This window comes from Suricata suricatta, chromosome 17 (genome assembly GCF_006229205.1).
Source record: "Suricata suricatta isolate VVHF042 chromosome 17, meerkat_22Aug2017_6uvM2_HiC, whole genome shotgun sequence".
Lineage (NCBI taxonomy): Eukaryota > Metazoa > Chordata > Mammalia > Carnivora > Herpestidae > Suricata > Suricata suricatta.
Genome location: NC_043716.1, coordinates 2,966,595 through 2,990,960, shown reverse-complemented (window position 1 = coordinate 2,990,960; position 24,366 = coordinate 2,966,595). Strand labels below are relative to the sequence as shown.

At 49.4% G+C, this 24,366-nt stretch overlaps 1 long non-coding RNA gene across 1 annotated transcript in view; it reads left to right on the top strand.

The window, feature by feature from the left end:
• LOC115282339 overlaps nucleotides 1–7,404 on the top strand; it is an 11,116-nt gene extending 3,712 nt beyond the window's left edge. Inside the window, exon 2 of the long non-coding RNA XR_003904602.1 lies at nucleotides 6,971–7,404. This is a non-coding gene — a long non-coding RNA (uncharacterized LOC115282339). The remainder of the gene's footprint in view (nucleotides 1–6,970) is intronic.
• Nucleotides 7,405–24,366: the final 16,962 nt, after the last annotated feature.

The window sequence follows — 24,366 nt, the reverse complement described above, 5'->3', positions numbered from 1 at the left end:
GGAGGGAGAAGGAGGAGAGGAGGTGGGAGGGGAGGCAAGAGGGGAGGAGGGAGAGGAAGGGGAGGAGAAGGGAGGGGAAGGGGAGGGGAGGAAGGAGGGGAAGAGGGAGAGAGGAGGAGGAAGGGGAGAAGGGAGGGGAGGAAGATGAAGGGAGGAGAAAAAGAAGGAAGAAAGAGGACAGGAGGGAGGGGTGCGGGGAGAGGAAGGAAGGGGGAGGAGGGGCTGTCCCCAGATGGCTGCTGAGTCCCCAGCCCTAGTCACACTAGAATGGCATTGTCGGGAGGGAAATAAAAGAGGTTGAACTTACAGTTTAAAAGTGTAGAGCAGGGAAACAAGAGTCTGACTGTAAGAAAGAACAGACTTCAAAGAGGAGACCTAACCATGTTTCAGCTCCCCGCCCCCCCTGCACACATAATCGGGAGCCACCAGATTATGGTGTGAATACGGAAGAGCGGGCAGTCCGACCATCCACCTGCAGCAGGGGTCTGCCCTCCCCTGCGCGCCTGGGTGCCCCTCGTCCTCTGTGTCCTGGGCGCCCTGCCTTGATGCCGCTTTCACCTAGTCCCACAGGTCATTTTCGTCCTTTGTGAGTCTGTCTGTGAACAAGGGAGGACTAAGGGACAGATAAGGACAGATAGCGCTGATAGACTAGGGTGCGCTGTGACACTGGGCTGGTCCCTTGTGTGGTCTATAAAGAAAGCCACATTCCACCGCAATGAGAAGAAAAACGGCTTCTTTCTGCTTAAATAAAAGTCTAATCAGTATTTAAAGAATATCATCTTGAAAAAGTACTCTTTATGACTGAGTATGGAAATTATTTTTAATTTTTTTTGAGAGAGAGGGAGTAGGGGAGAGGGGAGAGAGAGAGAGAATCTTAAGCAGGCTCCATGCTCAGCACAGATCCTGATGCAGGGCTCGATCCCACAACCCTGGGATCAGGACCTGAGCCAAAATTGAGAATCAGATGCTCAACTGACTGAGTCACCCTGAGTATGAAGAGTTCTCATTATCCACAGAGGTGAGTCTGATAGTAGACAACACCCATATTGGGGAACAAAAGCATAAAGGAAACACAAGTTTGATTCACTGAAATAGAATGCATTTCATGCAGACATGAAACAAAATTAAACTAAAAGCACCAGGGTAGGAGAAAATGTTGGCCACAATTTTTTCCAAAATAAAGAAAAATCTCCAACAAGTCAGTAAGAAAAGTACAAGCAATTAAGGGGAATGGGGGAGAACAGAAACAATCATTGGCAGATAACGATTTCCATGGGGCCAAGAAATAAAAACATGATCATCTGAAGAAGGGCAAGTTAGAACAGCAATAAGATACCATTTATTTTTTCACTCATGCATTGAACAAAGAGTTACGTGTGTTAATGGCAAATGTTGGTCGGAGAGGAAGTGAGTTCTCTTGGGTATTACTGGAAGTATAAACTGGTCAGACTGGGTGTCTGGGGACACTGGACGACACCTACTGAAACTTTAACGCCGCCTCCCCTCCCCTAAGAGCTTCTCTGCTTGGTACCTAATCTGAAGAAGCAGTAGCCTGTCCATCCAAAGAGCCATTTACAAAAATGGTCTCTGATTCATCTGTTTGTTCCCTATTTATTGAGTGCCTACTGTGTACCAGCCAGAGTTTTAGACACAACAAGAACAGGGCATTAGAAAAGGGTTTTCAGAGCATCTGGGTGGCTCAGTCGGTTAAGTATCCAGCTCTTGATTTTGGCTCAGGTCATAATCTCATGGGTGCATGAGTTTGAGCCCCAGGTCAGGCTTCCTGCTGACAGCACAGAGCCCACTTGGGATTATCTCTTTCACCCTCTCTGTCTGCCTGTCTCTCTCAACATAAGTAAACTTCAGGGGCACCTGAGTGGCTCAGTCAATTGAGCATCCGACTTCGGCTCAGGTCATGATCTTGCAGTTCATGGGTTCAAGCCCCACATCGGGCTCTGTGCTGACAGCTCAGAGCCTGCTTCAGACCCTCTGTCCCCTCTCTGCCCCTCCCCTACTTGTACTCTCTCAAAAATAAATACATAAAAATAAATAAACTTAAAAAATAAAAATAAATTCTATAGAATCTTAAAGAGATGAAATAGGTCTCTATGTACTGACATCAAGAAATAATGTTGTTAAGTAAAAACAAACAAAAAAGCCAACATAAAACCTAAAACCTACAAATTCAGCATGTAGAATTTAATCCCACTTATATAAAAAAAGAAAAAGGCACCGTGTTATTCATAGGTACGTGTATGTATGGAAATGGAAGGTTCTGGAAGAAAACACAGCAAGTGGGTAATGTGGTCACTTCCGGCAGGAGATTAGGATTTGAAGAGAGAGGCAAGGAGAATTTTTGCCTTTTCTGTATGGTTTGAATTTTTCACAGTGGGAATGTTTTTATAAATGCCTCGCATATTAGAAGGAAAAAAGAAAATATCTGTTACAGAACATAGAAAAAGATGGAAAGTCTCCCAATTCAATTAACAAAGCCAGCGCAGCCCTGATGTCAAAACCCAACCACCTTAGCACAAATAGAGAAGGCTAGGGTTCAATGTCACTTCTGAATATGGATGGAAAATTCCTATGGAGAGCATGAGCAAATGGAATCCAGTGGTATATAAAAAAACATGACGAAGCAGGATTCATTCCAGAATCACAAGGATGGATGAATATCAGGAAATCTGTGCACCCGATCTATCAAGACAATCAGTACTGCCCTTGGGCCAAGACAACAGGGCCCCACCCCCCACCCTGACCCACCTCCAGCCCTGCTTCCCAAAGGGTAAACGGTTCCTCTCAGCCAGAGACTTGTCCTATGTCCCTCCTCTCTATTAGACCACAGTTTCAGTCGCCGGAGTCCAAAGTGACCTGCCCAATTGGCCCCAAGCCCACTTGCGGGGCTGCCCAGTTCCACGCTTTCAAGAGTGGATCTAGTCTCCAGAGGGGCGCACACCCCAAGGCCTGCGGGCTGGCCAGGGGGAGGTTGGTTGTGGGGGAGGGCAGTGTAGTAGGTGGAGCTTGAGTGTGGGGGCGGGGCGTTCATGGCAGCCCCTTGCGCGGTGAAATGGAAAAGAACGGTGCACCGGAGATTGGCTTTGAGGAGGCGCAGGGGGTCTCTGAGCTTCCGTGTTCCACCGTGATTTTCCAAGGAGGAGCATTGTCATTTCAAACCTGGCTTCCCAGGTGAGGAACGTAACGTCAGGCAGGACACAGGCACGTATTTTATTGAACACTCTGACATTCTGGTTTGCAATGTCTTTTTTCTTTTTTTAATTAAAACAATTTTTTAAGTGTTTGTTTATTTTTGAGAGAAAGAGAATGAGTAGGGGAGGGGCAGAGAAAGAGGGAGACACGAATCCCAAGCAGGCTCTGAGCTGTCAGCACAGAGCCCGTCGCGGGGCCCAAACCCACGAACTGTGAGATCAGGACCTGAGCTGAAGTCGGAGGCCTAACCGGCTGAGCCACCCAGGTGCCCCTGGTTTGCAATTTCTAAATAATTAGACATATAACAGACCAGGCCTCCATTTATATTCTTGGCTCAGACCCCGACAATAAGGTCCATCCAACAATAACAGAACCCAGGAGAGGAAAAGGCTGATACCAAAAATAGAACCAACATTGGAAAGATGGATTGAGGGGAAGAAGGGACAGACAGTGGGTTTGGGGGCGGGAGAGGTAGAATTAGAGACATACTAAAACTCAACCACTTGGTCCTTGATATATGCTTGCCATTGCCTTCTGTCTGCTAGATGGGGAGCAGAATACCAGGGTAAGGAGGGGTGGAGAAGAGACTCTATGAATTTAGAAATTTTGAGGGGGTGGCAGTGGGGACTGCAATTTAAAAATTAGGAACAACTTCTCTGTTACTAAGGAGGGACTTTGCAATTTCTCTTTAAGACCAACTGCTTTTTATCAGCGTTTGCCTTGGCAAAACACGCTAGCACTGACCACGACTATGAAGCAAGTACCCACCCATCTCTTCTTAGATACACTGTGTGGTCAACACAGCCCTCGGTGCATATGTTATTTGTGGTGGTTCTCTCGTGCCTGTCTCTTTGTCTGATGAATCAGAGTGTGGAAGAATGGGATAGTATTCGGGCCTTTTCTGGTATTTTCTAAGGGAGGCTGACTTCTGGAGATGAGAGTCTAAGGAACAAAGCACCAGAGAAAGGTACTCTGAGACTTCCAAATCGTCTTCTGTCTTTAATCCTGCCTCCAGTGAATGATTTTTTTCTTTTTAAATAGCTTTATTGAGGCATAAAAACCCACCCATTTTAAAGGTTCAATCAGACGAGTTTTAGTAAAACTAGAGTCCAGGTTTTAGAATTTTTCCATTACCCCAAAGATTTATTTTGTGCCAATCTGTGCTCCTACCGCCAGCCCTAGGCAACCACTGATCTGCTTTCTGGCTCTGTAGTTTTGTCTTTTCTAGAAATTTCATGTAAATAAAGCCATACCCTATGTGATCTTACATAGTATGGCTGCTTTCAGTCAGCGTCCTATTTCTGAGGGTCCTCCATGCTCTAGAGTGTATCAGTCCTTCACACCGACGCTGTGATCATACTGTTACTGAGTCGTCTTTCATTGTATGCATATTCCACATTTTGTTTATCCTTCATCAGCTGATGGACATTTGGATTGTTTACAGTTTGGAGCTGCCACGAAAATCGTTGCCATGAACTTTTGATTTGAACACACACTTTAATTTCTCTGGGGTGTAACCTAAGAATGGGATTGCCGAGTCATCTGGTGAGTTTATGTTAAGTTGTTTAAGAATCTGGGGCACCCGAGTGGTTCAGTCAGTTAGGTGTTCCACTCCTGATTTCGGCTCCGTTCACGATTGCATGGTTGTGGGATCGAGCCCTGCGTCGGGCTCCATGTTGAGCATGGAACCTGCCTGAGATTCTCTCTCCCCCTCTCACTGCCCCACGCCCCCACCGGTACTGTATGTAAACAAACAAACAAACCTCCAAAAAATGGTGTATATTGGGGTGCCTGGGTGGCTGAGTCAGTTGAGCATCCGACTTGGCTCAAGTTATGGTCTCACAGTTCCTGAGTTCGAGCTCCACGTCGTAATGACAGCTCGGAGCCTGGAGCTGCTTCGGATTCTGTGTCCTCCTCTCTCTCTCTGCCCCTCCCCCATTTGCACTCCCTCTGTCTCTCTCAATAAACATTAAAAGAACATAAATCATGTCCTGTAAACTACTTTGTTGAAAACCTCTCAGCGATTCCGTGTTCCCCTCCCTCCCCTACACCCCCTCTTCCTCGGGCTAACTCCCCATCAGCCTCCCTCCCTCCCCTCAGATGTCTCGTCTTCAAACTGAGTCAGGAGCCTCTCTCATGATACTCTGTCAGGGCACTGGCTACCATTGTAATGAAATATTTAAATGTGCAGTTAAAATATTTCCTCCCGCGCCCTCCGACGGGCCCTGTGAAGGGGCCACGGCTACGGGCGCCATCTTGTTGTTCCATGGCGGCCTCAGCATTTCGCCAGCGCCAGGCCACAGAGGACTCCCCAGCCACGTTTGCTGAATGAAAGAAGGAAACAAAGAGGCCCCGCTTCTCTGAGGAGTGAGGTCCCCCAAAGGCCACGTTGGTTCCCAGCCAGGGGATGACAGCAGTGTGGACAGACAGGAGGGTCAGCCATGATGGGGGCCCCAGAGGGGAGCCGCCCAGTGGAAAACACGGGGACGCATCTGGGAGGAAGTCGTGCAGCATGAGGCGTCTGTCCAAGAGCCTGACCTGGAGACGGGCCTCTGATGGGAGAGAAGTCGCACACTAGGAATCCCTTCCTGCGGAACTGAGCTCTTGAGTTGGGCATCGACAAGGCGTTACCACAGATGAGGTACTGGGAAAGCTCTGCTGTGGGAGAGGCTGCGGGACAGGCCTCCGTGGCTGAGTCTCGACAGGAGAAATTCCTCTTCCCACGCCCCAGGTTATGGGGCGAAGAGCCAACAGGAAGCCATCCTGTCAGGACCGCCGACGGGGCCACCGGCCTCTGCGGGCGCCGGAAACATTCTCTCAACCATTTTCTCTCTCAGCCCCGTTTCTTTGTCTCTCTCTTCAGTTAGAGTGAAAACATGTTCGTGGGTGACTCTATCTGTTTGAAGTAACCCCGTGTTAATCAAAGTTTGGATACATTGAACTCTTTGAAATGTCACGTTCAAAAAAAAAAAAATCTTACTGTCCCTATGTGTCCCCAAATGAGACTCTCCCATATTATATGTTTCCTGTGGGCTGGTCACCTTGGACCGATGAGGTATTTGAACGGAGTCCCTTTTATTTCTGCAAAGCTGTGTGACTTTTGATGACGGAAGAGAGAAAGAAGGCTGACCAAGAGTGCAAGTGAGCTGGAGAGGGTCCACTGTGAGACAGACGCTCCACAGGCCATCCTGGGAATCCCCAGGGGCCCTGGGGATGAGGAACAAGGCACCCCGGAATGGGTCTGAGCGCTGGCAAAGTTCTAAGACCCTCTAGCCGATTGTGATTCAGAGACCCTGGGAGTGAACAGTGCCTCTTAAGCCATAGGCATTGGCTTCTTCGTTCTTAGTGTGCAGGATTACACCAGGCTGTACGGTTACCTACTTTGGGTGGCCCAGTTGGTTAAGTGTCCGACTTCGGCTCAGGTCATGATCTCACAGTTTTTTGAGTTCGAGCCCCATGTCGGGCTCTGTGCTGACAGTTCGGAGCCTGCAGCCTGCTTTGGATTCTGTGTCTCCCCTTCTCTCTCTCTGCCCCCTCTCCAGCTTGTGCATGCTCGCTCTCTCTCTCTCCCTGTCTCTCTCTCTCTCTCTCAGAAATAAATAAATAAACTTTTAAAAAGAGAGAGAATAAGTTGCTGATATGATGTGTCCATCATCCTTGATGGGTCCCCTGCCACCGGCACCTTCTCTCACGTAGCCACGATTCAACCAATAAAACCAGAAATCAACATTAGATACTTTTCTACCTTTTCCATTTCTCCAAGGGCCCCAACAACATCCTTCCTAGAAATGAAAGGATCCCGCTGACAATCACGTGGCCGTTTAGTCGTCTTTGGTCTCCTTCGGTCTGGAACAGCCTTTAAGAGCTTCCTCCGCCATCGAGGACATGGAGATTACAGGCCAGTAATCCTAGAGAATGGCTTTCAACTTGGGTGCCTCTGATGTCTCCTCACAATTGGATTTGGGTTGTGGAATCTTGGGCCATCACAGCAGTGATCGATGATTTTCTCACATTGCATCCTGTCTGGTGACACGTGATTTTGATCTGTCGCATCGCTGATGATGTCATCAATGCGAATCGCTTCGTTAGGGTGCTGTCTGCCAAGATTCTCCTCCATAAAATTACTATTTATCCCTTTGTAATGAATGGGTGTTTTGTGGGGAGGTCCTTTGAGACTAAGTAAAATGTCCTATGACAGCTCAGATTTTCAATGTATTCATTTTTTAACATATGGACTCATATTTCGCATTTTATTATCCATTAGCTTCTTAAACTTTACTTTTTTTGGAACTGTGTGAATGTATTAACTCTTATTTATTTATTTACTTATTAATTTTTTAATGTTTTATTTTTTTTAATTTTTTTAGTGTTTTATTTATTTTTGATACAGAGAGAGACAGAGCATGAGAGGGGAAGGGGCAGAGAGAGAGGAGACACAGAATCAGAAGCAGGCTCCAGGCTCTGAGCTATAAGCACAGAGCCTGATGCAGGGCTTGAACCCACAAACTGTGAGATCATGACCTGAGTCGAAGTGGGACACTTAACCAACTGAACCACCCAGGGGCCCCTGTATTAACTATTTTAAAATGGAACTTTTTATTTTTTTAAGTAATTTCTTTTTTTTTTAATGTTTATGTATTTATTTTGAGAGGGAGAGCAAGCAAAGGCTTAGCGGCAGAAAGAGAGAGAGGGACAGAAAGAATCCCAAGCAGGCTCTGCACTGATAACCCAGAGCCTGATTCAGGGCTTGATCCCACAGACTGAACCACGAGATCACGACCTGAGCTGAAATCAAGAGTCGGACACTTAGCCGACCAAGCCACCCAGGCACCTCTAAAAGTGAACTATTTTTTTAATGTTTATTTGAAAGAGAGAGAGAGAGAGAGAGAGAGAGAGAGAAAACAGGGGAGGGGCAAAGAGAGAGGGAGACACAGAATCCAAAGCAGGCTCCAGGCTCTGAGTTGTCAGCACAAAGCTTGATGCAGGGCTCGAACCCATGAATGGTGAGATCATGATCTGAGCTGAAGTCAGATGCTTAGTCGACGGAGCCCCACAGGCACCCCTAAAAGGGAACTTTTTAAAAGAAAGGACCTGAAGTCTAAAGCCTCCACTGATCACATGCCTACATCGAATCCATCATTAATGCTTTGACCAGGCTTAGGGGGTGTGCCACCCAGGGTGCCTGGGCATGCGTGTATGATTGGAGGTGTGTGTCATTAACCCCAGTGGGACCCAGGGCTGAGAGTGGGGAGGGCTGTTTTTCTATAGGGAGATGGGTAGCTGTTCCCAAAAGCAGGGGGAACAGAAAGTGGGCATGAAAGACAATAGTGGGTGTAGACACAACACACAGACAAGGGGCTATGCCGGGGGGGGGGAGGGGGGTCTGGTATTGGGAAACAGAGGGTGTAGCGGAATAGACATGAATGCCAGTAAGTCAACAGGACGCCCCCAGGCCGAAGGGTGCTGGTCGCTGCTTACTGGTGTTTCGAGTTGCTTGCCAGCTCACTCTCCATAAAGTAGGGACCCAAGTGGGGTCCACTTGACCCCAACTGGCTGAATGGGCTGTTCGGAAGGCAGAGGATCAGCTCCTAGGAAAGCCGGACAATGTCTTCAAAACAAAACAAAACCGTGTCTCTGTAGAAGACTTCCTCGGATGACCTGGTATATTTCCTAGTCGTGCTTCCCAGAGGTGGCCACGCGCCCAGCGTCTCGCCTTGGCAGAGATGCTGGTGCAGACGGCCATCAGCCGCTGGGCTCTTTGGGAGACCCCGTTTTCTAAACGCAGGAAGTATCTGCCACATTACATGAATTATGCTTAATGCCACTTACCATACGCCTCTCTCGCGGGCTTTTCTCTCTCCCTACCTCCCAGCCGCAAGTCTCTGCAGTCTGCTTATCATTCCTTTGCACACGGATATTTTAGGAAACTGCATGTTGGCGGCTGCCCCTGGTCTGACCAGAGCGCACCTCCGCAGACAGACACATTCTGCAGATTTCTAACAAAGCAAATATGTTGGTTTTGGCACAGGTTGGGCCCAACTTATCAGACTATATTGCTTGGTTGACTAGGAGAAAATATCTAGGGAAACACATTTTATGATTTTAATTGTTATTATAGGTACTCTCAAAAAAATAAATCTGTGACCTGCAATATATTTCAGTGAAAGAACTCACATCTGGTTCCGATTAGCTCTGGAGTCTGTTGGCTGACTTAGCACGGGAACCTTTTCTGGAAGTCAGCTCTGTGTCTCAGGGATTTTGTTTTCACCCAGAGGCACAGTGGAGACCTTGTTCCGACACAAAGGCATTAACTGTGAGTGTGACCCTCAAAACATGGCAGCGCTAACCAAAGACCCTTACAGCGTGAGAATCCTGTCCCGGAAGACTCAGACAAGTCTGAAGGCAAGGGCAGAACAGATGGAAAGTTCCAGAATAGCTCCACAGACTCTTTGACATTTGAACCTCTGCTCACAAAGGGGACCAATGGCAGCTTTGATAAAGACAGTGGCACCTTACACCCTCATTCTGGGAAAGAAGAGAGAATTAAAACCCTGTGATATGTTTGCTCTCGTCATGAGCAAGATGGCGGGATCTGTAATAGGCATCTCTCGGGATGGCTTGATTTCTTCTCTCAAGATGATAAAAGCAATACTGAACACATTGGTTCATCTCACTTTCCTTAAGGGCAAGATGGCAGGATTAATGGTGCGTTAAAGAACGAGAGGGCTTCGTGCTCCAATTTCTCCCCCTCAACTCTTGTTGGGAGCCTTGCACATTGGGAGCCATGTGGGAAAATGGCATCCTGCTCTTACTCCTGGGACATGAGTGGCTCTTCCTTGGGGTGGCCTCCCCTCTCTCCATCTATGTGGCCCTTCGCCCCCCAATCACAGCCTTCAGAAAGCCTTTCACGAGCTGCCCCATGCAAGTCTCCAGGAGTCTTTGAATGACTACTCACTTGTCACAAATAGGGAGCTACTTAGATACAGGGACGAATGGGTGCCTCTCGGGTGGAAATATATGAATAATAATATTTCAAATAGCCAACGGTGGTGGAGCGCTTACCGCATGCACGACATCGCTCTGAGTGCGTCCGCAGGGTTAACTCACTTAATCCTCACCACAGCCCCACAGCGGAGACACCATGATGACCCCATTTCACAGGCGAGGAAACAGTTACAAAGACTTGACTGGTTCCAGAGCAGTCATCAGTGACGTTGTAATAATTCACATACGTTTGACGGCAACATCCATTGTAATGTTCGCAAAAGACACAGAACACTTAAAGAAAGCATGGACAGTTGCATGAGAATTTTCGGCTCCTGGTCACAGTTTTGGCTCTGTCCAGTCTCAGGGTCCTGATCATTCTGACCGTGCATCATCCCTCAACAATGTGCCCTCCTTCCCACGCCTCAGCCGCCCACCCTTATTCAGGCCTGCCTCTGTCTGCCCTGAAACGTAACGGCCTCTTACCTGGTTCCTGGCTTTCTGTTGCTTCCGTACTCCGATTCAGATGGATGAGTGCAGCTCGGGGCTGGCCCGGGCCAGCTCACAGCCCACCGACCTCGGCGTTCGAGGCCTTCCACGGCACGCCCCAACCGACTTTTCCAGCCTTGTCCCAGTTATGCTGTTTGACTCCATACATTCCCTTGAGTGATGACCTTGAGCCAAAATACAGTGGTGGGCTGTGGGAATTCAAAGTGGAAAGGTCACAATCCACGTAAACAGATGTACAGTTGTGATCATAGGAATGTATAAAACCCAGCAGGAGATGAAGGACCCCCATCTGTCCGTGGGCATCAGAGAGGGCTTCACAGACGGGGCTTTGAGCTGGAAGAAGGAGCCAGAGTCCTGAGTGGATCAGGAGAACAAGGTCCAAGTGGAGGACACAGTGCCTAGTGACAGGGAGCCGAGCATGAGCCTCTTGCGGAAGGGTGAACCTCTAAGCCTAATGAGAGCATAGAGGGACGGGAGATGGACGGAGTTGAGAAAACAGGAGCCAGAGAAGGGCTTTTCATGATTGGGTATTAAGTCCAACTGCAAGGGGTGCCTGGGTGGCTTCATCGGTTGAGCATCTGACTTCAGCTCTGGTCATGATCTCACGATTCACAGGTTCGAGCCCCGCATCGGGCTCTGTGCTGACAGCTCAGAGCCTGGAGCCTGCTTCAGATTCTGTGTCTCTTCCTCTCTCTCTGCCCCTCCCCTGACAGTGCTCTATCTCTCTGTCTCTCCTTAAAAAAATAAATAAACATCAAAAATTAAAAAAAAAAATAAAATGAGCAAAGGATATGAATAAGTAAAGCACAAAGAAGAAATACAAAAAGCCTGACAAATATGAAAAAAACTTCGACTGCACGAATAATCACAGATTCAGCAAGCAGGACGATTGAGATATTTCATCAGACTGGCAATGCCTTAAAAAAATATGGCTATGGGGATTTTTTAAGTTTACTTATTTTTAAGTAATCACTACACCCAACACGGGACTTGAAGTAACAACCTCGAGATCAAGAGTCAGTCCCACGTTCCGCAACAGAGCCAGCCAGGTGCCCCTACTATGGGCATGGTTGAAGAGGGCTCACAAACAGGGGGCTTTGAGCTGGACGATGGGCTGGAGTCCTCAGGCACTTTCCTACTATTATGGCCAAGTGTGAATGGACGCAACCATTCTGGAACGTAATTTAGCAATACAGATCAAATTACGCATTCATGGGGCACCTGGGTGGTTCCACTGGTTAAGTGTCCAACTTCAGCTCAGGTCATGATCACACCATTTGTGAGTTTGAGCCCTGTGTCCGGCTCTGTGCTGACAGCTCAGAGGCTGGAGCCTGCTTCCGATTCTGTGTCTCCCTCTCTCTCTCTCTGCCCCTTCCCCACTCATTCTCTCTCTCCATATCTCTCTCTCCCTCTCCCCCTCCCTCTCAAGTAAATAAACCTTAAAAAAAATTCAGATTACTCATTCTTGGATCAAATTCCAGGTACCCTTATATCCCCCAAGTTTATTTTACTGGGAAACCCACAAATTAAGAGCCCCAATGCCTTGTGTGTGTGTGTGTGTGTGTGTGTGTGTGTGTGTGTGTTTGCGTGCAATGAATTTTTACTCAATTGAATCAATTGTTTCCGGATGGCCGTTATTTGGGCTCTGTGATGGCCATAGTCTAGATCCCATCTTGGCCTACTTGGTGGCACTCCTTGTGGCAAAGGGGAGCTGTGGACAAGTGAAACGTGCCCCAGGAGCTCAAGGAAATAATCACGGCCGCCATTTGCTGAACGTTCAGTGGGCGCCCAACCCTGGACACTCACACAGCCTCTTGTGTAAGGCGTCTTGAACCAGACACTATCATGCCCATTTTCCAGACGGGAAAGAGCCCAGGTAGTTTCAGGACTATCCCCAGGCAGCCAGAAAGCCAGGGTCGAAAGGCAGGTCTGTGGCTCTTAGCCATGTCCCTCTATCTGGCAAGGACTCCAGGGCTCCAGGCAGCGTTGAGGCCCCCATGGGGGAAGCCTGCTCAGGGAAGACCCCGCAAACAGAGCGGCTCTGACCCTGGGCTCAGAGTGTCACCAGCAAAGGCAGGTGCAGAGCGTCACCAGCAAAGGCAGGTGATGGGATCCTGGAGTCACAGCATACCCCGTGATCTACGGATCAAGATCTCAGCTACCTCCTCCTGCGACCTGAAATAAAGAAAACCGGTGTAGATGTGCGTGGGGAGGAGCTGGGTTTTAACTCACTTGAAAAGACTCTAACTTGTGGAGACTGAGCCTTGTAGAGCTCTCAGAAAAGGAATTTGGGGAATTGAGTGTCCTCATACTTTTCCATCTGCTCTCTGGCAGGGCGCTGCCAAGTGACCACGGAATGCCGGGTGTGTGCCCAGCCTTGCCGCTTGTCCATATCCCGCATCCTGCTGGGGCGCAGGTCCTGCAGCTGGAGTGGGTGGGGGTGGCTCCTCGGGAAGTGGGAGCTCCGGGCTGCCCGCTCCCCCCTTCCCTGTGCAGCATAGTTAGGGCCTGAGTTAGCTGTGTGCTCGGAAGGAAGTTGGTGGGGGAGCAGAGCCAGCCTCCATGTGGTGTCTGTCAACACGCAGGGAGCGAGTTGGGTCAGGGCTGCAGGCAGAATTGGGTCTCCAGTAAGGAAGATGGTGGCCAGGATGTCCCCTGGGGTGGCTGGACCTCCCGAAAGAGCGGGAAAGGGGCTGGGAACCTAGACTGAAAGACTGTCTCCCCCTGGGTCCGGAAAGGAGAGAACGGGGCCCGTTTGCTGGGATGGATAGAGGAGAGTGCACAGTGGATTTTTCTTTAAAGACTAAAAACAAAACAAACAAAAAAAACAGGTGCCTGCGTGGCTCAGTTGGTTAGGCATCCGACTTTGGCTCAGGTCATGAGCTCACAGATTGTGGATTCAAGCCCCACGTCGGGCTCTGACAGCTCAGAGCCTGGAGTCCGCTTCCAATTCTGTGTCTCTTTCTCTCTCTGCCATTTCCCCCCTTGTGCTCTGTCTCTCTCTGTCTCAAAAGTAAATAAATAAACTTATACAATAAAAATGAAATAACAAACCTGCATCTTTTTCCTTGAGGAAAGGAGTATTTTGCTTCTGTGTCTATTTTAAGAGCAGTTAGAAAAAGTAGCTAACTTTTGGGTGTGAATCTGGACCATCCCTTCAGCTCCGTTGAACCTTCTATCTGTGCAGTGGGGAACATCGGAGGATGTTTTGTAATGATCCCTTTTATTTTTTTTAATGTTTATTTATTTATTTGGGGAGAGCAGGGGGAGGGGCAGAGAGAGAGTGAGAGAGAGAGAGAATCTCTGTGATGATCCCTTTTAGTGTTAAAGTCAGAGATACTCAGACCTTCCCAAGTCCCGCCCCAGACCTACTGAGTCACAGTCTGCAGGGAATGACCCGGAGAACCTGTATTGTATCTTATTATTCATGTAATATTTCTTATAGATGAGGATACTGAAGCTTTATTTTTTACTGTTTATTTTTTATTTATTTTTGACAGAGAGGGAATGTGCACAAAGGGGAGGGAGGGAGAGAGAGAGAGAGAGAGAGAGAGAATCCCAAGCAGGCTCTGAGCTGTCAGCAGAGCCCAACAGGGGGCTCAAACCCATGAACTGTGAGATCATGACCTGAGCTGAAGTCGGACGCTCACCCGGCTGAGCCACCGAGGCGCCCCTCCTAGCGACTTTCAAATATACCATGTAACGTGGTTGACCTCAGTCATGCTGCACGTGACAGCACCAGAACGTGTTTGTTTACCTGACAGCTGGAAGCCTGTAGCTTCTGACGCCTTCGCCCGATCCTCCCCCACCCCCAACTCTGGCAACCCCAAATCTGACCTCTTTCTGAGTTTGCTGAGGTTTCCTAGATTCCACATATAAATGAGAACATGCGGTGTCCGTCTCTCTGGGTCTGAGTTAGTTCACTGGAATGTGCACTTTAGTCAGCACCCACTCAAGAAAATTCATGAATTGCTGTAGGAGAGGGAACGTCTCTAAACTCCCCCTGCCCTGTTTGGGAGAAAGGAGCAGAGGAGGGGGGAGCCTGGGAGCACCGGCCTTCAAGGGCTCTGCAATGTCAGGGACAGGAGCCTGCAATCCTGGTGCATAGTCCCATCCCCTGTGGCCTCTCTGACCTGCCGTTCAGTAGCCCCGGGGTTCTGAGTCTCGTTGGGTAACTAACTTGCTCACACATCCGGGCACCCAGAAGGGGTGGCAGGGGCTGGTTAGAGACCCAGGCGACCCGGCTCCTCTCTGCCGCTGATCTTGAGCGAGGGCTTGACTTCTCTGAGCCCCAGTGTCTTTACTGCTGAAGAAATCACTAGGCTCGCTGACTGTAGTATTTACGGTAATCAGTCACTATTACCCAGGCTTAACTGTTAGGGACTATCTCTCAAGGCTTGCGGACAGCATCCAGCGAGGCATCGGTAGAAGGATGTTGGACAATACAAATCTCTTTATCAGCAGCTCCCAGAACTATTAATAGTGTTCCATGGAAAGAAAGGGGTCTGTATTCAGCCGAGAAAATGCCTAGTTTAATTGAATTAAACAGCGTTCAATCTAGGACTTCCCAGAGTCCTTTATGAATGCGCTGTGCTTCGCCAGGGCCGAGGTGGCGTGTGCGGGGCTTGGAGGGAGTAGGACTCCACTGTCCTTGGGCCGCTTTGTTTGGTGACACCCCTAAGTAGTGGAAGCATCTCTTTCTGTGTGTGTGAGTGAGGCACACGCAACATAAAGTGCTGCTCGTGAGCATGGAGTGGTTCACACCACGGTGTGACGGTCACCACCTTCTCTCTCTCCAGAACGGCTTCGTCTTCCTAGTCGGAAACCCTGCTCGCTAAACGCCCGTCCCCCCCCCCCCCCAGCCGTTTATGGCTTTTATGAATCTGAGTCTTCTAGGAACTTCCCGTACACGGAATCATACAATATTTGTCCCCCGTCACTCAGCATCATGTCCCTGACGATCATCGATGTCGGAGCGCGCTTCCTTCCTAAGGCCAAGTACTGCCCCATCATGGGTAGTGGACCCTTTCATCCATCCACACTTCCTGGTTTCTTTCGCTGGGAAGGAGGCCTCAGCACACAAGTAGGGGCAACGGAATGTCATTTTCCTTCCATCTCAGGATTTTAATTTTTTAAAAGCAAGATTTCCTTTTGTGGAGAAAACGATATTTAGTTCTTTCCTGAAATTCATGCTTTGGGATCCAAACACTTCTTGGACAGTTCTTGAAAGGACACAGGTCTGAACCAAACTGACTCCATGACAGGCTTCAAGTTTCCCCTCTGACCTTGGAGGCCTAAGTGTCAGTTTCTCAGAATCATTAGACAATAAAAGGGCACAGATTGCTCAACCAGGGACCACCCTAGTAACACCCAATCAGAAGCAGCCAGTTAAAATGCTTAACACTCCCAAGGGCAGGCCTAGAGGTAGAAGCTATAGATAATCACTTATTGCTTAAAGCTAGTTACACCCTACGTGAGGGTCCTGGGTCCTGGGTCCTGGGTCCTGGGTCCACTCTGTAATTGGTTAATACTCTAAATGTTGTGATTGGGTCCTGCCTGCCGAAAGTAACAAGCACTCTGGACAATGTGTATGGTTAAAGTTACTGCCAATGATGTTATGTGATAATGATTAGGTCACTGTACCTGTGTCACAATTTCCTGTAACTCCCCCTTCCCAAACCCAGACAGGCCCGACCCTGCCTTTGTTCAGGGCTCTCAGCACGGATCCACTGCGCTGCTAAAGTCTGTGAGCCTGAGCTTAGGCCCGGCCAGCCTAAGCCCGTAATAAAGCCCTTTGCTTTTGCCTGCGTGACTCGGTCTCCCTGGCGGTCTCTGGTTTTTGGGGACGATATTGAAATCTGGGCATAACATTCTCTCTCTCTCTCTCTCTCTCTCTCTCTCTCTCTCTCTCTCTCTCTCAGAGTTGTCCGTCAAGTCTCTAGAGCTAGGGTTCCTGGATGGCTCAGTCGGTTGAGCCTCCAACTCTTGATCTCAGCTTAGGTCATGATCCCAGTGTCATGGGCTCAAGCCCTGCATCAGGCTCTGCACTGAGCATGGCGCCTGCTTAGAATTCTGTCTTTTTCTCTCTCTCTCCCTCTCTCTTCCACTGCCCCTGTCCCCTGCTCACACTTGCACTCTCTCTCTCTAAAAATAATTTTAAAAATCTGTACACCTGGAATCATAGCTCCCGACTGTCTGCTTTCAGCCTTTCCCACCTCAGTCAGCTAAGGGGCTGCCGGTGTTTGCTCTTCCACGGTCCCGCCGGAAGAATGGCTTCCCTTTTCTTCCACCATTAGAATCCCACCATGGTTTTCCCACAAAGAAAAGAGTAGTCGCCTAGTTTATTCTAGGACATTGAAGATGAGCCTGGGACCACCCTGCTCTGTGAGAGAGGAGTGATTTCCCACTTGCTTCTTCAAAAGCAGAGTTTCCTCTCTCCCGTTAGGAATCTCCCACTGCTGCTTACATTTTGAATATAATAACCAGGTTTATACAGGAAGCAAGCTTTGCCTGGTTCCCTTAGCAACGGCTAGAACTTTTACAGCCTGCTCAAGCTCCTTCTAAAGGATCTTGTGGATTTCATGAAAATAACATCTCCATGATCTAGAAGCGAAGAAATTTTAACCTTTCAAAATGATGAAAATCTAAACTTAGGCCACAAGGGAGAAGGAAACCCTTGGAACCCCTAGGATAACCTTCAAAAATCCCTCACTAAAGGCCAGAGGTGTATCTGCAAGAAAAGTATTTAGCCCTGGAAATTCTGTCTACTCTTTTTTAACAGCAAACAGGATAATGGGGAGGGGGCTGCCATGGACAGTTAGCAACAGCGCTAAGCCATCTGGTTGCCTGGGGACGAAGGAGACAGAAAAACTAAAAATGCCATGTAGCACTGTGCTGTGACATTTTTGACAGACACCCTCCCCCCATCAAAACGGGCAAAATAAACTAGATGTCCTGTTTTTGTAAAGATGAACCTGTTACCTAGAAAACTTACCAGTTTTTGAAGAATTTGGTGTCCGCAGAGCAATATAATTGAAGTGTCAAGCGCCATTATTTTTTCTTTATTGTTTTTAACGTTTATTTTTGAGAGAGAAAGTGACAGAGTGTGAGTGGGGGAGGGGCAGAGAGAGAGGGAGACACGGAATCCACGGCAGGCTCCAGGCTCTGAGCTGTCAGCACAGAGCCCGACTCAGGGCTGGAACCCTGAGAGATCATGACCTGAACCAAGTCAGGCGCCCCAACCAACTGATTCACCAGGCGCCCCTAGCGCCATTATGTTTTGAATCCAAAACCTAGCAAGGCATTCAAAGATTAAAACATCTGTCCATTGGATGAATCACCAGTGCATGTGTTCCCCGGGCAGGGGGAGCAGGGTAAGTCTTGGGTAAGAGTAACTCCTAAATTTCAAGAAAGTTTGATGGTTTTGTAAAGGGAAAGCCAACATTTCAAATGCAAGGGCAGTCCTCCTATGTAGGTAGAAGTTGGGATTTTGACCCAAGGGCAACTGGCTGCATTGATTGAGGGAAAACTCTCTAAAGGGTCTTTGATTCTGGGAAAGTATCACCTGCTTGGGAAAGGGGGGTGTCGCTTCTCTGCACGGGAATATAAGCTAGTGTCTTCCCCAGGGCAGGGCTGTATAACGGCCGATTGTTTCTACTGGGAAGATGTGTGATGAGGTCTTGTCCAAGACTGGGGACGCGTATCAGAGGGTCCAGGAAGGATGCCTACAGGCTTAGCTTCACTGCCAGCGGACAGAGGTCCCCTAAAGGCAGCCAGAGAGGCATGACCTGAGACAATCCTTATAGTTCCCCGAGGCCAGATTATTCTAGAACAACCATGTCATCTAGACTTTAGGAAATGTGCTGATTCCAGAATACTGTTCGGATGCCCTTTGGGGACAAAGGGCAGGAGCACATTCTTTTTTGGCGTGGGCGGGGTTTACCCAAAAAGGAATGAATGTTCCCTTGATCGTCACCCTGGGGTCCCCGAAAAAGGAACTTGGAAGGAGCCTTAGACTCTCCAAGGGAAAATCCATTTCTTGTTCTTGCAGCCTTGTGGTCTGAAAAGCCTAGCCTCTAGGGAGGGAGGGTGTCCCCATTACTCCCGCTGTGGGAGATTAAGCTGAAATCTGCACTTGGGGGCCGCCAAGGGCCACAGAGAGACACCAGGAGGGGACAGGGTTCCCAGTTCAAATGCTGGACGCTCTGTTACATTGGAATTCACGATAAATGACAGATGATATTTTACCATAAGTACATCCCAAATATCTCACGGTTCCTAATATTGCCTAGGAAATACTTACACTGCAAAGTCATTTGTGGTTTATTTGAAGTTGAAATTTTATAGGCTCTTGTGCGCATTTCTTCTGGAGCCCTGGAAAACTTGCAGAGGAGAACCCGGTTAGAGTGTATGGTCAGGGAGGAGGTGATGAAGCAGGGGAGTGACCTGGGCTATTGGAACTTGGACATTAAAGGTCGATGTGATCTCCTGAACTGGTGAAGTCTGCCACACTTGGGTTACAAGTCCAACATGAGGCATCAGGGTTAAGGGCTGTGATCCCGTGATTTATAATAAAGTACATATTTGGTCTTGGACCCCATTTCTGGCACAGAGCTCTTAATTTTTTTTCTAATGTTTGTTTATTTTTGAGACAGAGAGAGAGACAGCGAGCGAGCTGGGGAGAGGCAGAGAGAGGGGGAGTCACAGAGCCATCAGCACAGAGCCCAACGCAGGGCTCGAACTCATGAACCATAAGATCATGACCTGAGCCGAAGTCAGACGCTCAACCGACTGAGCCCCCCAGGCGCCCCTGGAACAGGGTTCTTGAAGCTCTAGGGATATCCTAAGTGAAGGGAGCCATAAAAGGTGTCTTTCCTTTTGTTAACGAGGTGACTCTCTTGGGATGCACCTGTGGGAGGGGGCCGGTTTCCAGGACAACCAACCATGTGATTAGGGGGTTGACATTTTCATCCAACCCCCACCTTCTGCAGAGGGAAAGGGCTGGAGCTGGAATCCATCGCCAGAGGCCAACAATTTAATCAACCATAACTCTGACAACTGTGCAATGAATCCGCTATTAAACCCCAAAAGGATGGCTTCTGAGACCTTCCAGGCTGGTGAACACGTGGAGATGTGGGGGCGGGGGCGGTGCCTGGGGGGCACACAGCAGCTCTGAGCCCCTTCCCACACACCCCGCCTGCCCCACCTCCTCTATCCCGCCGTTCCTGAATCACATCCTTGTATAATAAGCCAGTAATGCAGCAAATAAGACGCCTCTCCAAGTTCTGTGAGCCTCTCCGGCAAATTAATCGAACCCAAGGAGCAAGGGCGTTGGAACCTCCCATCCCCAGCAGGTCCATCAGAAGCGCAGGTGACAGCCTGGGCTCGCCGTTGGTGACTGAGTTGAATGGTAGGACACCCAGTTGGTGTCTGAGGATTGCTGGTTGGTGTGGGCCGCCCCGCCCCCGCTCACACACACACCGATGTTGGAATTGGGTGCAGAACCCGTATAGGCGCATTTCTGTACAAGGGCCTCCGTGAGCCTCCAAGTTACCACACAGGATATTAACCTGAAACTCACCCTGTTGTGTCTGGCTCAGCTGAGCACCCTCGCTGAGAACACAGGACGTCAGGCGCCCGCATACCTGTACAGAGAGGCTCCAAACCATCTATGCGGAACTCACCAAAGTGATCCAAGAAACCGATCAGGGGACCCTCAGAGCATCAGCCACTGGAGTTAGCGCAGGGGGAACTGAGGCACGCACAGGAGACTGAATAGGGAATGCCTTCCCTGAGTCATCCTGATAAGGTGTCTTTTCCTTCGTTGAGCCGGCAGAATAGACCTTCAGGTACTTGGAGAGCCTGGCCTTGTCCCCGGGGTGGCCTCACGCCGGAGCCTGCCACACCTGGAAAACAGAGGGGCTCAGGACAGCTGGACTTCCACTGTGTGACAGGACACAGGGGCGTGGACCTTCCGGTGGGCCCTGTGCACCCATGGAAAGTGGCCAGGCTTGTGTTATTTGAAAAGGGCCTCCATGAAGAACCTTTTAGAATGATGCTGCTTCAGCCCACTGAGAGCCCACACTGTGTGATGCCATTTATAGAACCTTCTAGAAAGCGCCAGCTTATCTATAGTGCACTACGGATTGCCCAAGGGCTGGGGAGGGACGAGAGAGAGGAATCTCCAAAGGTCATGAGGAAATTTTGGGGAGTGATGGAATGTTCATTATCTTGATTCTGGTTCATTGGACTCCTTCAGAAGTCAACTTATTGGGGTGCCTGCGGTGGCAGGTGTGGCTCAGTCGAGCACCCGACCCTTGATTTTGACTCAGGTCATGATCTCATGCTTCGTGAGTTCAAGCCCTGCACGGGGCTCTGTGCCGATGGCGTGGAACCTGCTTGGGATTCTCTCTCTCCTTCTCTCTCTACTCCCACACCATTATCTCTCTCTCTCAAAATAAATAAACTTAAAAAAGAAGTCAAAACTTATCATGTAGTATGCTCCAAATATGTGCAATCAACAACTACATAGATCCCAGTATAGCTGTTTAACCAAAAAACGACTCCAGAATAAGCAAGCCTTCTGCGGAGAGCTGGTCTATCCCAGCAGAAGGAGGTCGGAACCGGAAGCCAGTGGGGAAGAGGGCTGACTTAACCTTGAGTGGTTGGCCAGGTGCATCACTATGCAAACCACAGAGTAGTGCTGTGGGCTGTCCCCGGTGGGAGACTCTCCGGGGAAGTCATAAAAGAGCCCCTTGTCACAAGGAGCTGGAATGTGACCACCTGCTACATGCAGAGAGTATTCAAGCCAAGAAAAACCTTTCCTGCTCCTCATTCCCCATGCCACCTTCAGCCCTAATTCTGCAAGAGCCTGAGGCTCTGAAGGTGAAGAGCGAAATCAGGGGGACCCCCTCCCACCTCCATGACCCCTTCCTTCTTGCAAATTTCCAAACCTGGGCCTGGAGAGAAGCTTTCAAATGGCTAAGAGATCAGAGTTCTTTTCTTTTCTTTCTTTCTTTTTTTTTTTAATGTTTATTTAACTTTGAGAGAGAGAGACAGAGTTCGAGCAAGGGAGGGGCAGAGAGAGAGGGAGACATAGAATCCGAAGCAGGCTCCAGGCTCTGAGCTGTCAGCACAGAGCCCAACATGGGGCTCGAACTTGTGAACCGTGGGCCAAAGTCGGACGCTTAACCCACTGAGCCACCCAGGTGCCGTAAGATCGGAGTTCTTATACAAAATTTGATTTCAGAGTTTCTCCGTTCCTGAGAGACTCTGGTATGGGAAAAATAAAGGCATTTCCAGTTTACGTACCAATGAGTCCAACTCACTCAATAACCAGTTGTGTTTTCTCGCACAGAGTCTATTTACCTGGTCTGTTCTACCTCCCAAGAACCAAATAATCTGCTGATTTTTCTTCATTACCTCCATGGATGATGAAGAAAAACAGAGCCTACGTGGAGATCTTGCCAGTCTACGGGGTCTTGCAGGAAAACGACAAGGCGTTTTCCGAGTGGACGTGGTGAAGTGGCCAAGAGCATGCACTCTGACACCGGACTGCCTGGTTTGGATCCCGGGTGTATGATTTCAGGTGAAATGATCCCTGGGGATGACACTAACTAACCTTAGGCTGAGTTGCGTTGTAGTAACGAACATCTCCAAACACTCAGTGGCTTAGGAAAACAGGTTTATTTCTTGCTCGTGTCACATGTGCATTACGGGCTGGCTCTGGGTCTTCCCCCCGGGCTGGGACTGAAGGAGCAGCTCGTGCCGGGAGCATTGCTGGCTTCGGGGCCGCTGGAAAACGGTGGTTAATGGTGGGTCCGTGCAATGACTCTTAAGGTTTGTTCTTGAAAATGACATGTTACGTCTGCTAGCGTTTCCTTGGCTAAGCTTGGTGTCAACATGATGGGGGAGAGGTTGCTGGAATCTGGGTCCCAGGTCTTGTCAACCTCAGTTGACGGGTCTAATTGAAACTCTCTAACGAAGAGGAAGAAACAGAGCTGTGTGTTACTGGACTGCTCTCTGCCTGAAAGACAGGCGTCAAGGTCGGGGGCGATGAGCGCTCAGCTATTTCAGGATGAGTAGGACTCCGTGGTGCTATTCTTGTCTTGAGGCAGACGCCATACCTCCGCTGCTGTCAGTGCTTAGACCACAGAGGGTGGGAGGCAGTGCCGCTGGGAGCTGCACCACTGGGGCTCAGTCCCTGGCCCACAGGCTTCCCGGAGCATCGTGGGATCTGCAGGTTTCCAGCTGGGCCCTCAGAGTCCGGCTGGAGGCTTTCACAGAATCATAGGGGTCAAGGGGAGTCTTCACTGTCCTGAGCCTCCAGGCTGGTTCGGGCACTGGACAGGGGCCATTGTTGGGTCTCAAAGACTCTTCCCAGGCCTCAGAACATTTCAAAACCCTCCCATCTAGAGGTGCAGGACAGATACTCTGCCTATTACAAGTGGGAAACTGAGGCAGATGAGTTGCATTCAAAGGAAGGACAGAAAAACTGAACACATGTCAGTCCTTAGGTGGATGGCTTTATCTTGATTCCCTTCCGGTGGCTCAAAAACGGTCCTGGTTGGGGCACCTGGGTGACTCAGTCAGCTAAGCGTCCAACTTCGGCTCAGGTCATGATCTCGTGGTTCCTGAGTTCTAGCCCCGCGTCGGGTTCTATGCTGACAGCTAGCTCAGAGCCTGGAGCCTGTCTTCGGATTCTGTGTCTCCCTCTTTCTCTGACACTCCCCTGCCCACGCTCTCTCTCTCTCTCTCTCTCTCTCTCTCTCTCTCTCTCTCAAAAATAAGTAAAACATTAAGAAAAACTCATCCTGGCATGTTCACAATACAGCTATGTTCTGTCTTATTTTACCGTGTTTCTGCTTTTACCACTTCAATTAATTCAGAATGGCGAACACATACAGATTGTTGGCTCACTGGTGCCGGCCAAGGGCTTGGGACCGTATGGATGAGGTTTGAATCCTCGTCCTCTGGTTTGCAAGCTCAAGGAAGTTCACAGTTGCCCACGAGACAGGGCTGCGCGCTTCCACAGGAGGATGGCATCCTCTAAAAAGATTTGTGCAAGTCCTAACCCCCCGTTCCTGCGAGTGTGACCTTATGTAAACATCGGGTCTTGGCAGGTGTGATCAAGTGAAGTGGGGGGGTCACACTGAAGCAGGGTGACCTGTCCGAGGACTGGAAAAGTTGGACACAGACACAGATACGGAGGAAGAACACCATGTGACAACAGAGGCAGAGACTGGAGTGATGTGTCTCCCAGCCAGGGCACTCCCACCATCACCGGCAGTCACCAGAATGCAGGGCTCCCCCCACCCCGTAGAGCTTCTGGGGCGAGCACAGCCCTGCTGAACCCGATTTCAGATGTACAGCCTCCATAGCCCCGAGAGAACACGTTTCTGTCCATGGAGTTTCAGCCCCTGGACACCGGTGTAGATGGGAAGGGTTTGGAGACACAGAAAAGGGCTCTGCACACAGCTTCTGTGAGTGACTAACAACTTTCCAACGCATAAGGTGTCCTTATGGAATAATTAGTAATTGGATGTGGCTGGAGCCAAGGCCGCGGCGTGGACGGAGCCAGGGAGAGCGGGAGATGGTGGAAACACAGGCTGACACCTCGAGGGCCAGGTTAAGGAGTCCGCCCTTTATCCTGGATGGGATGGGAAG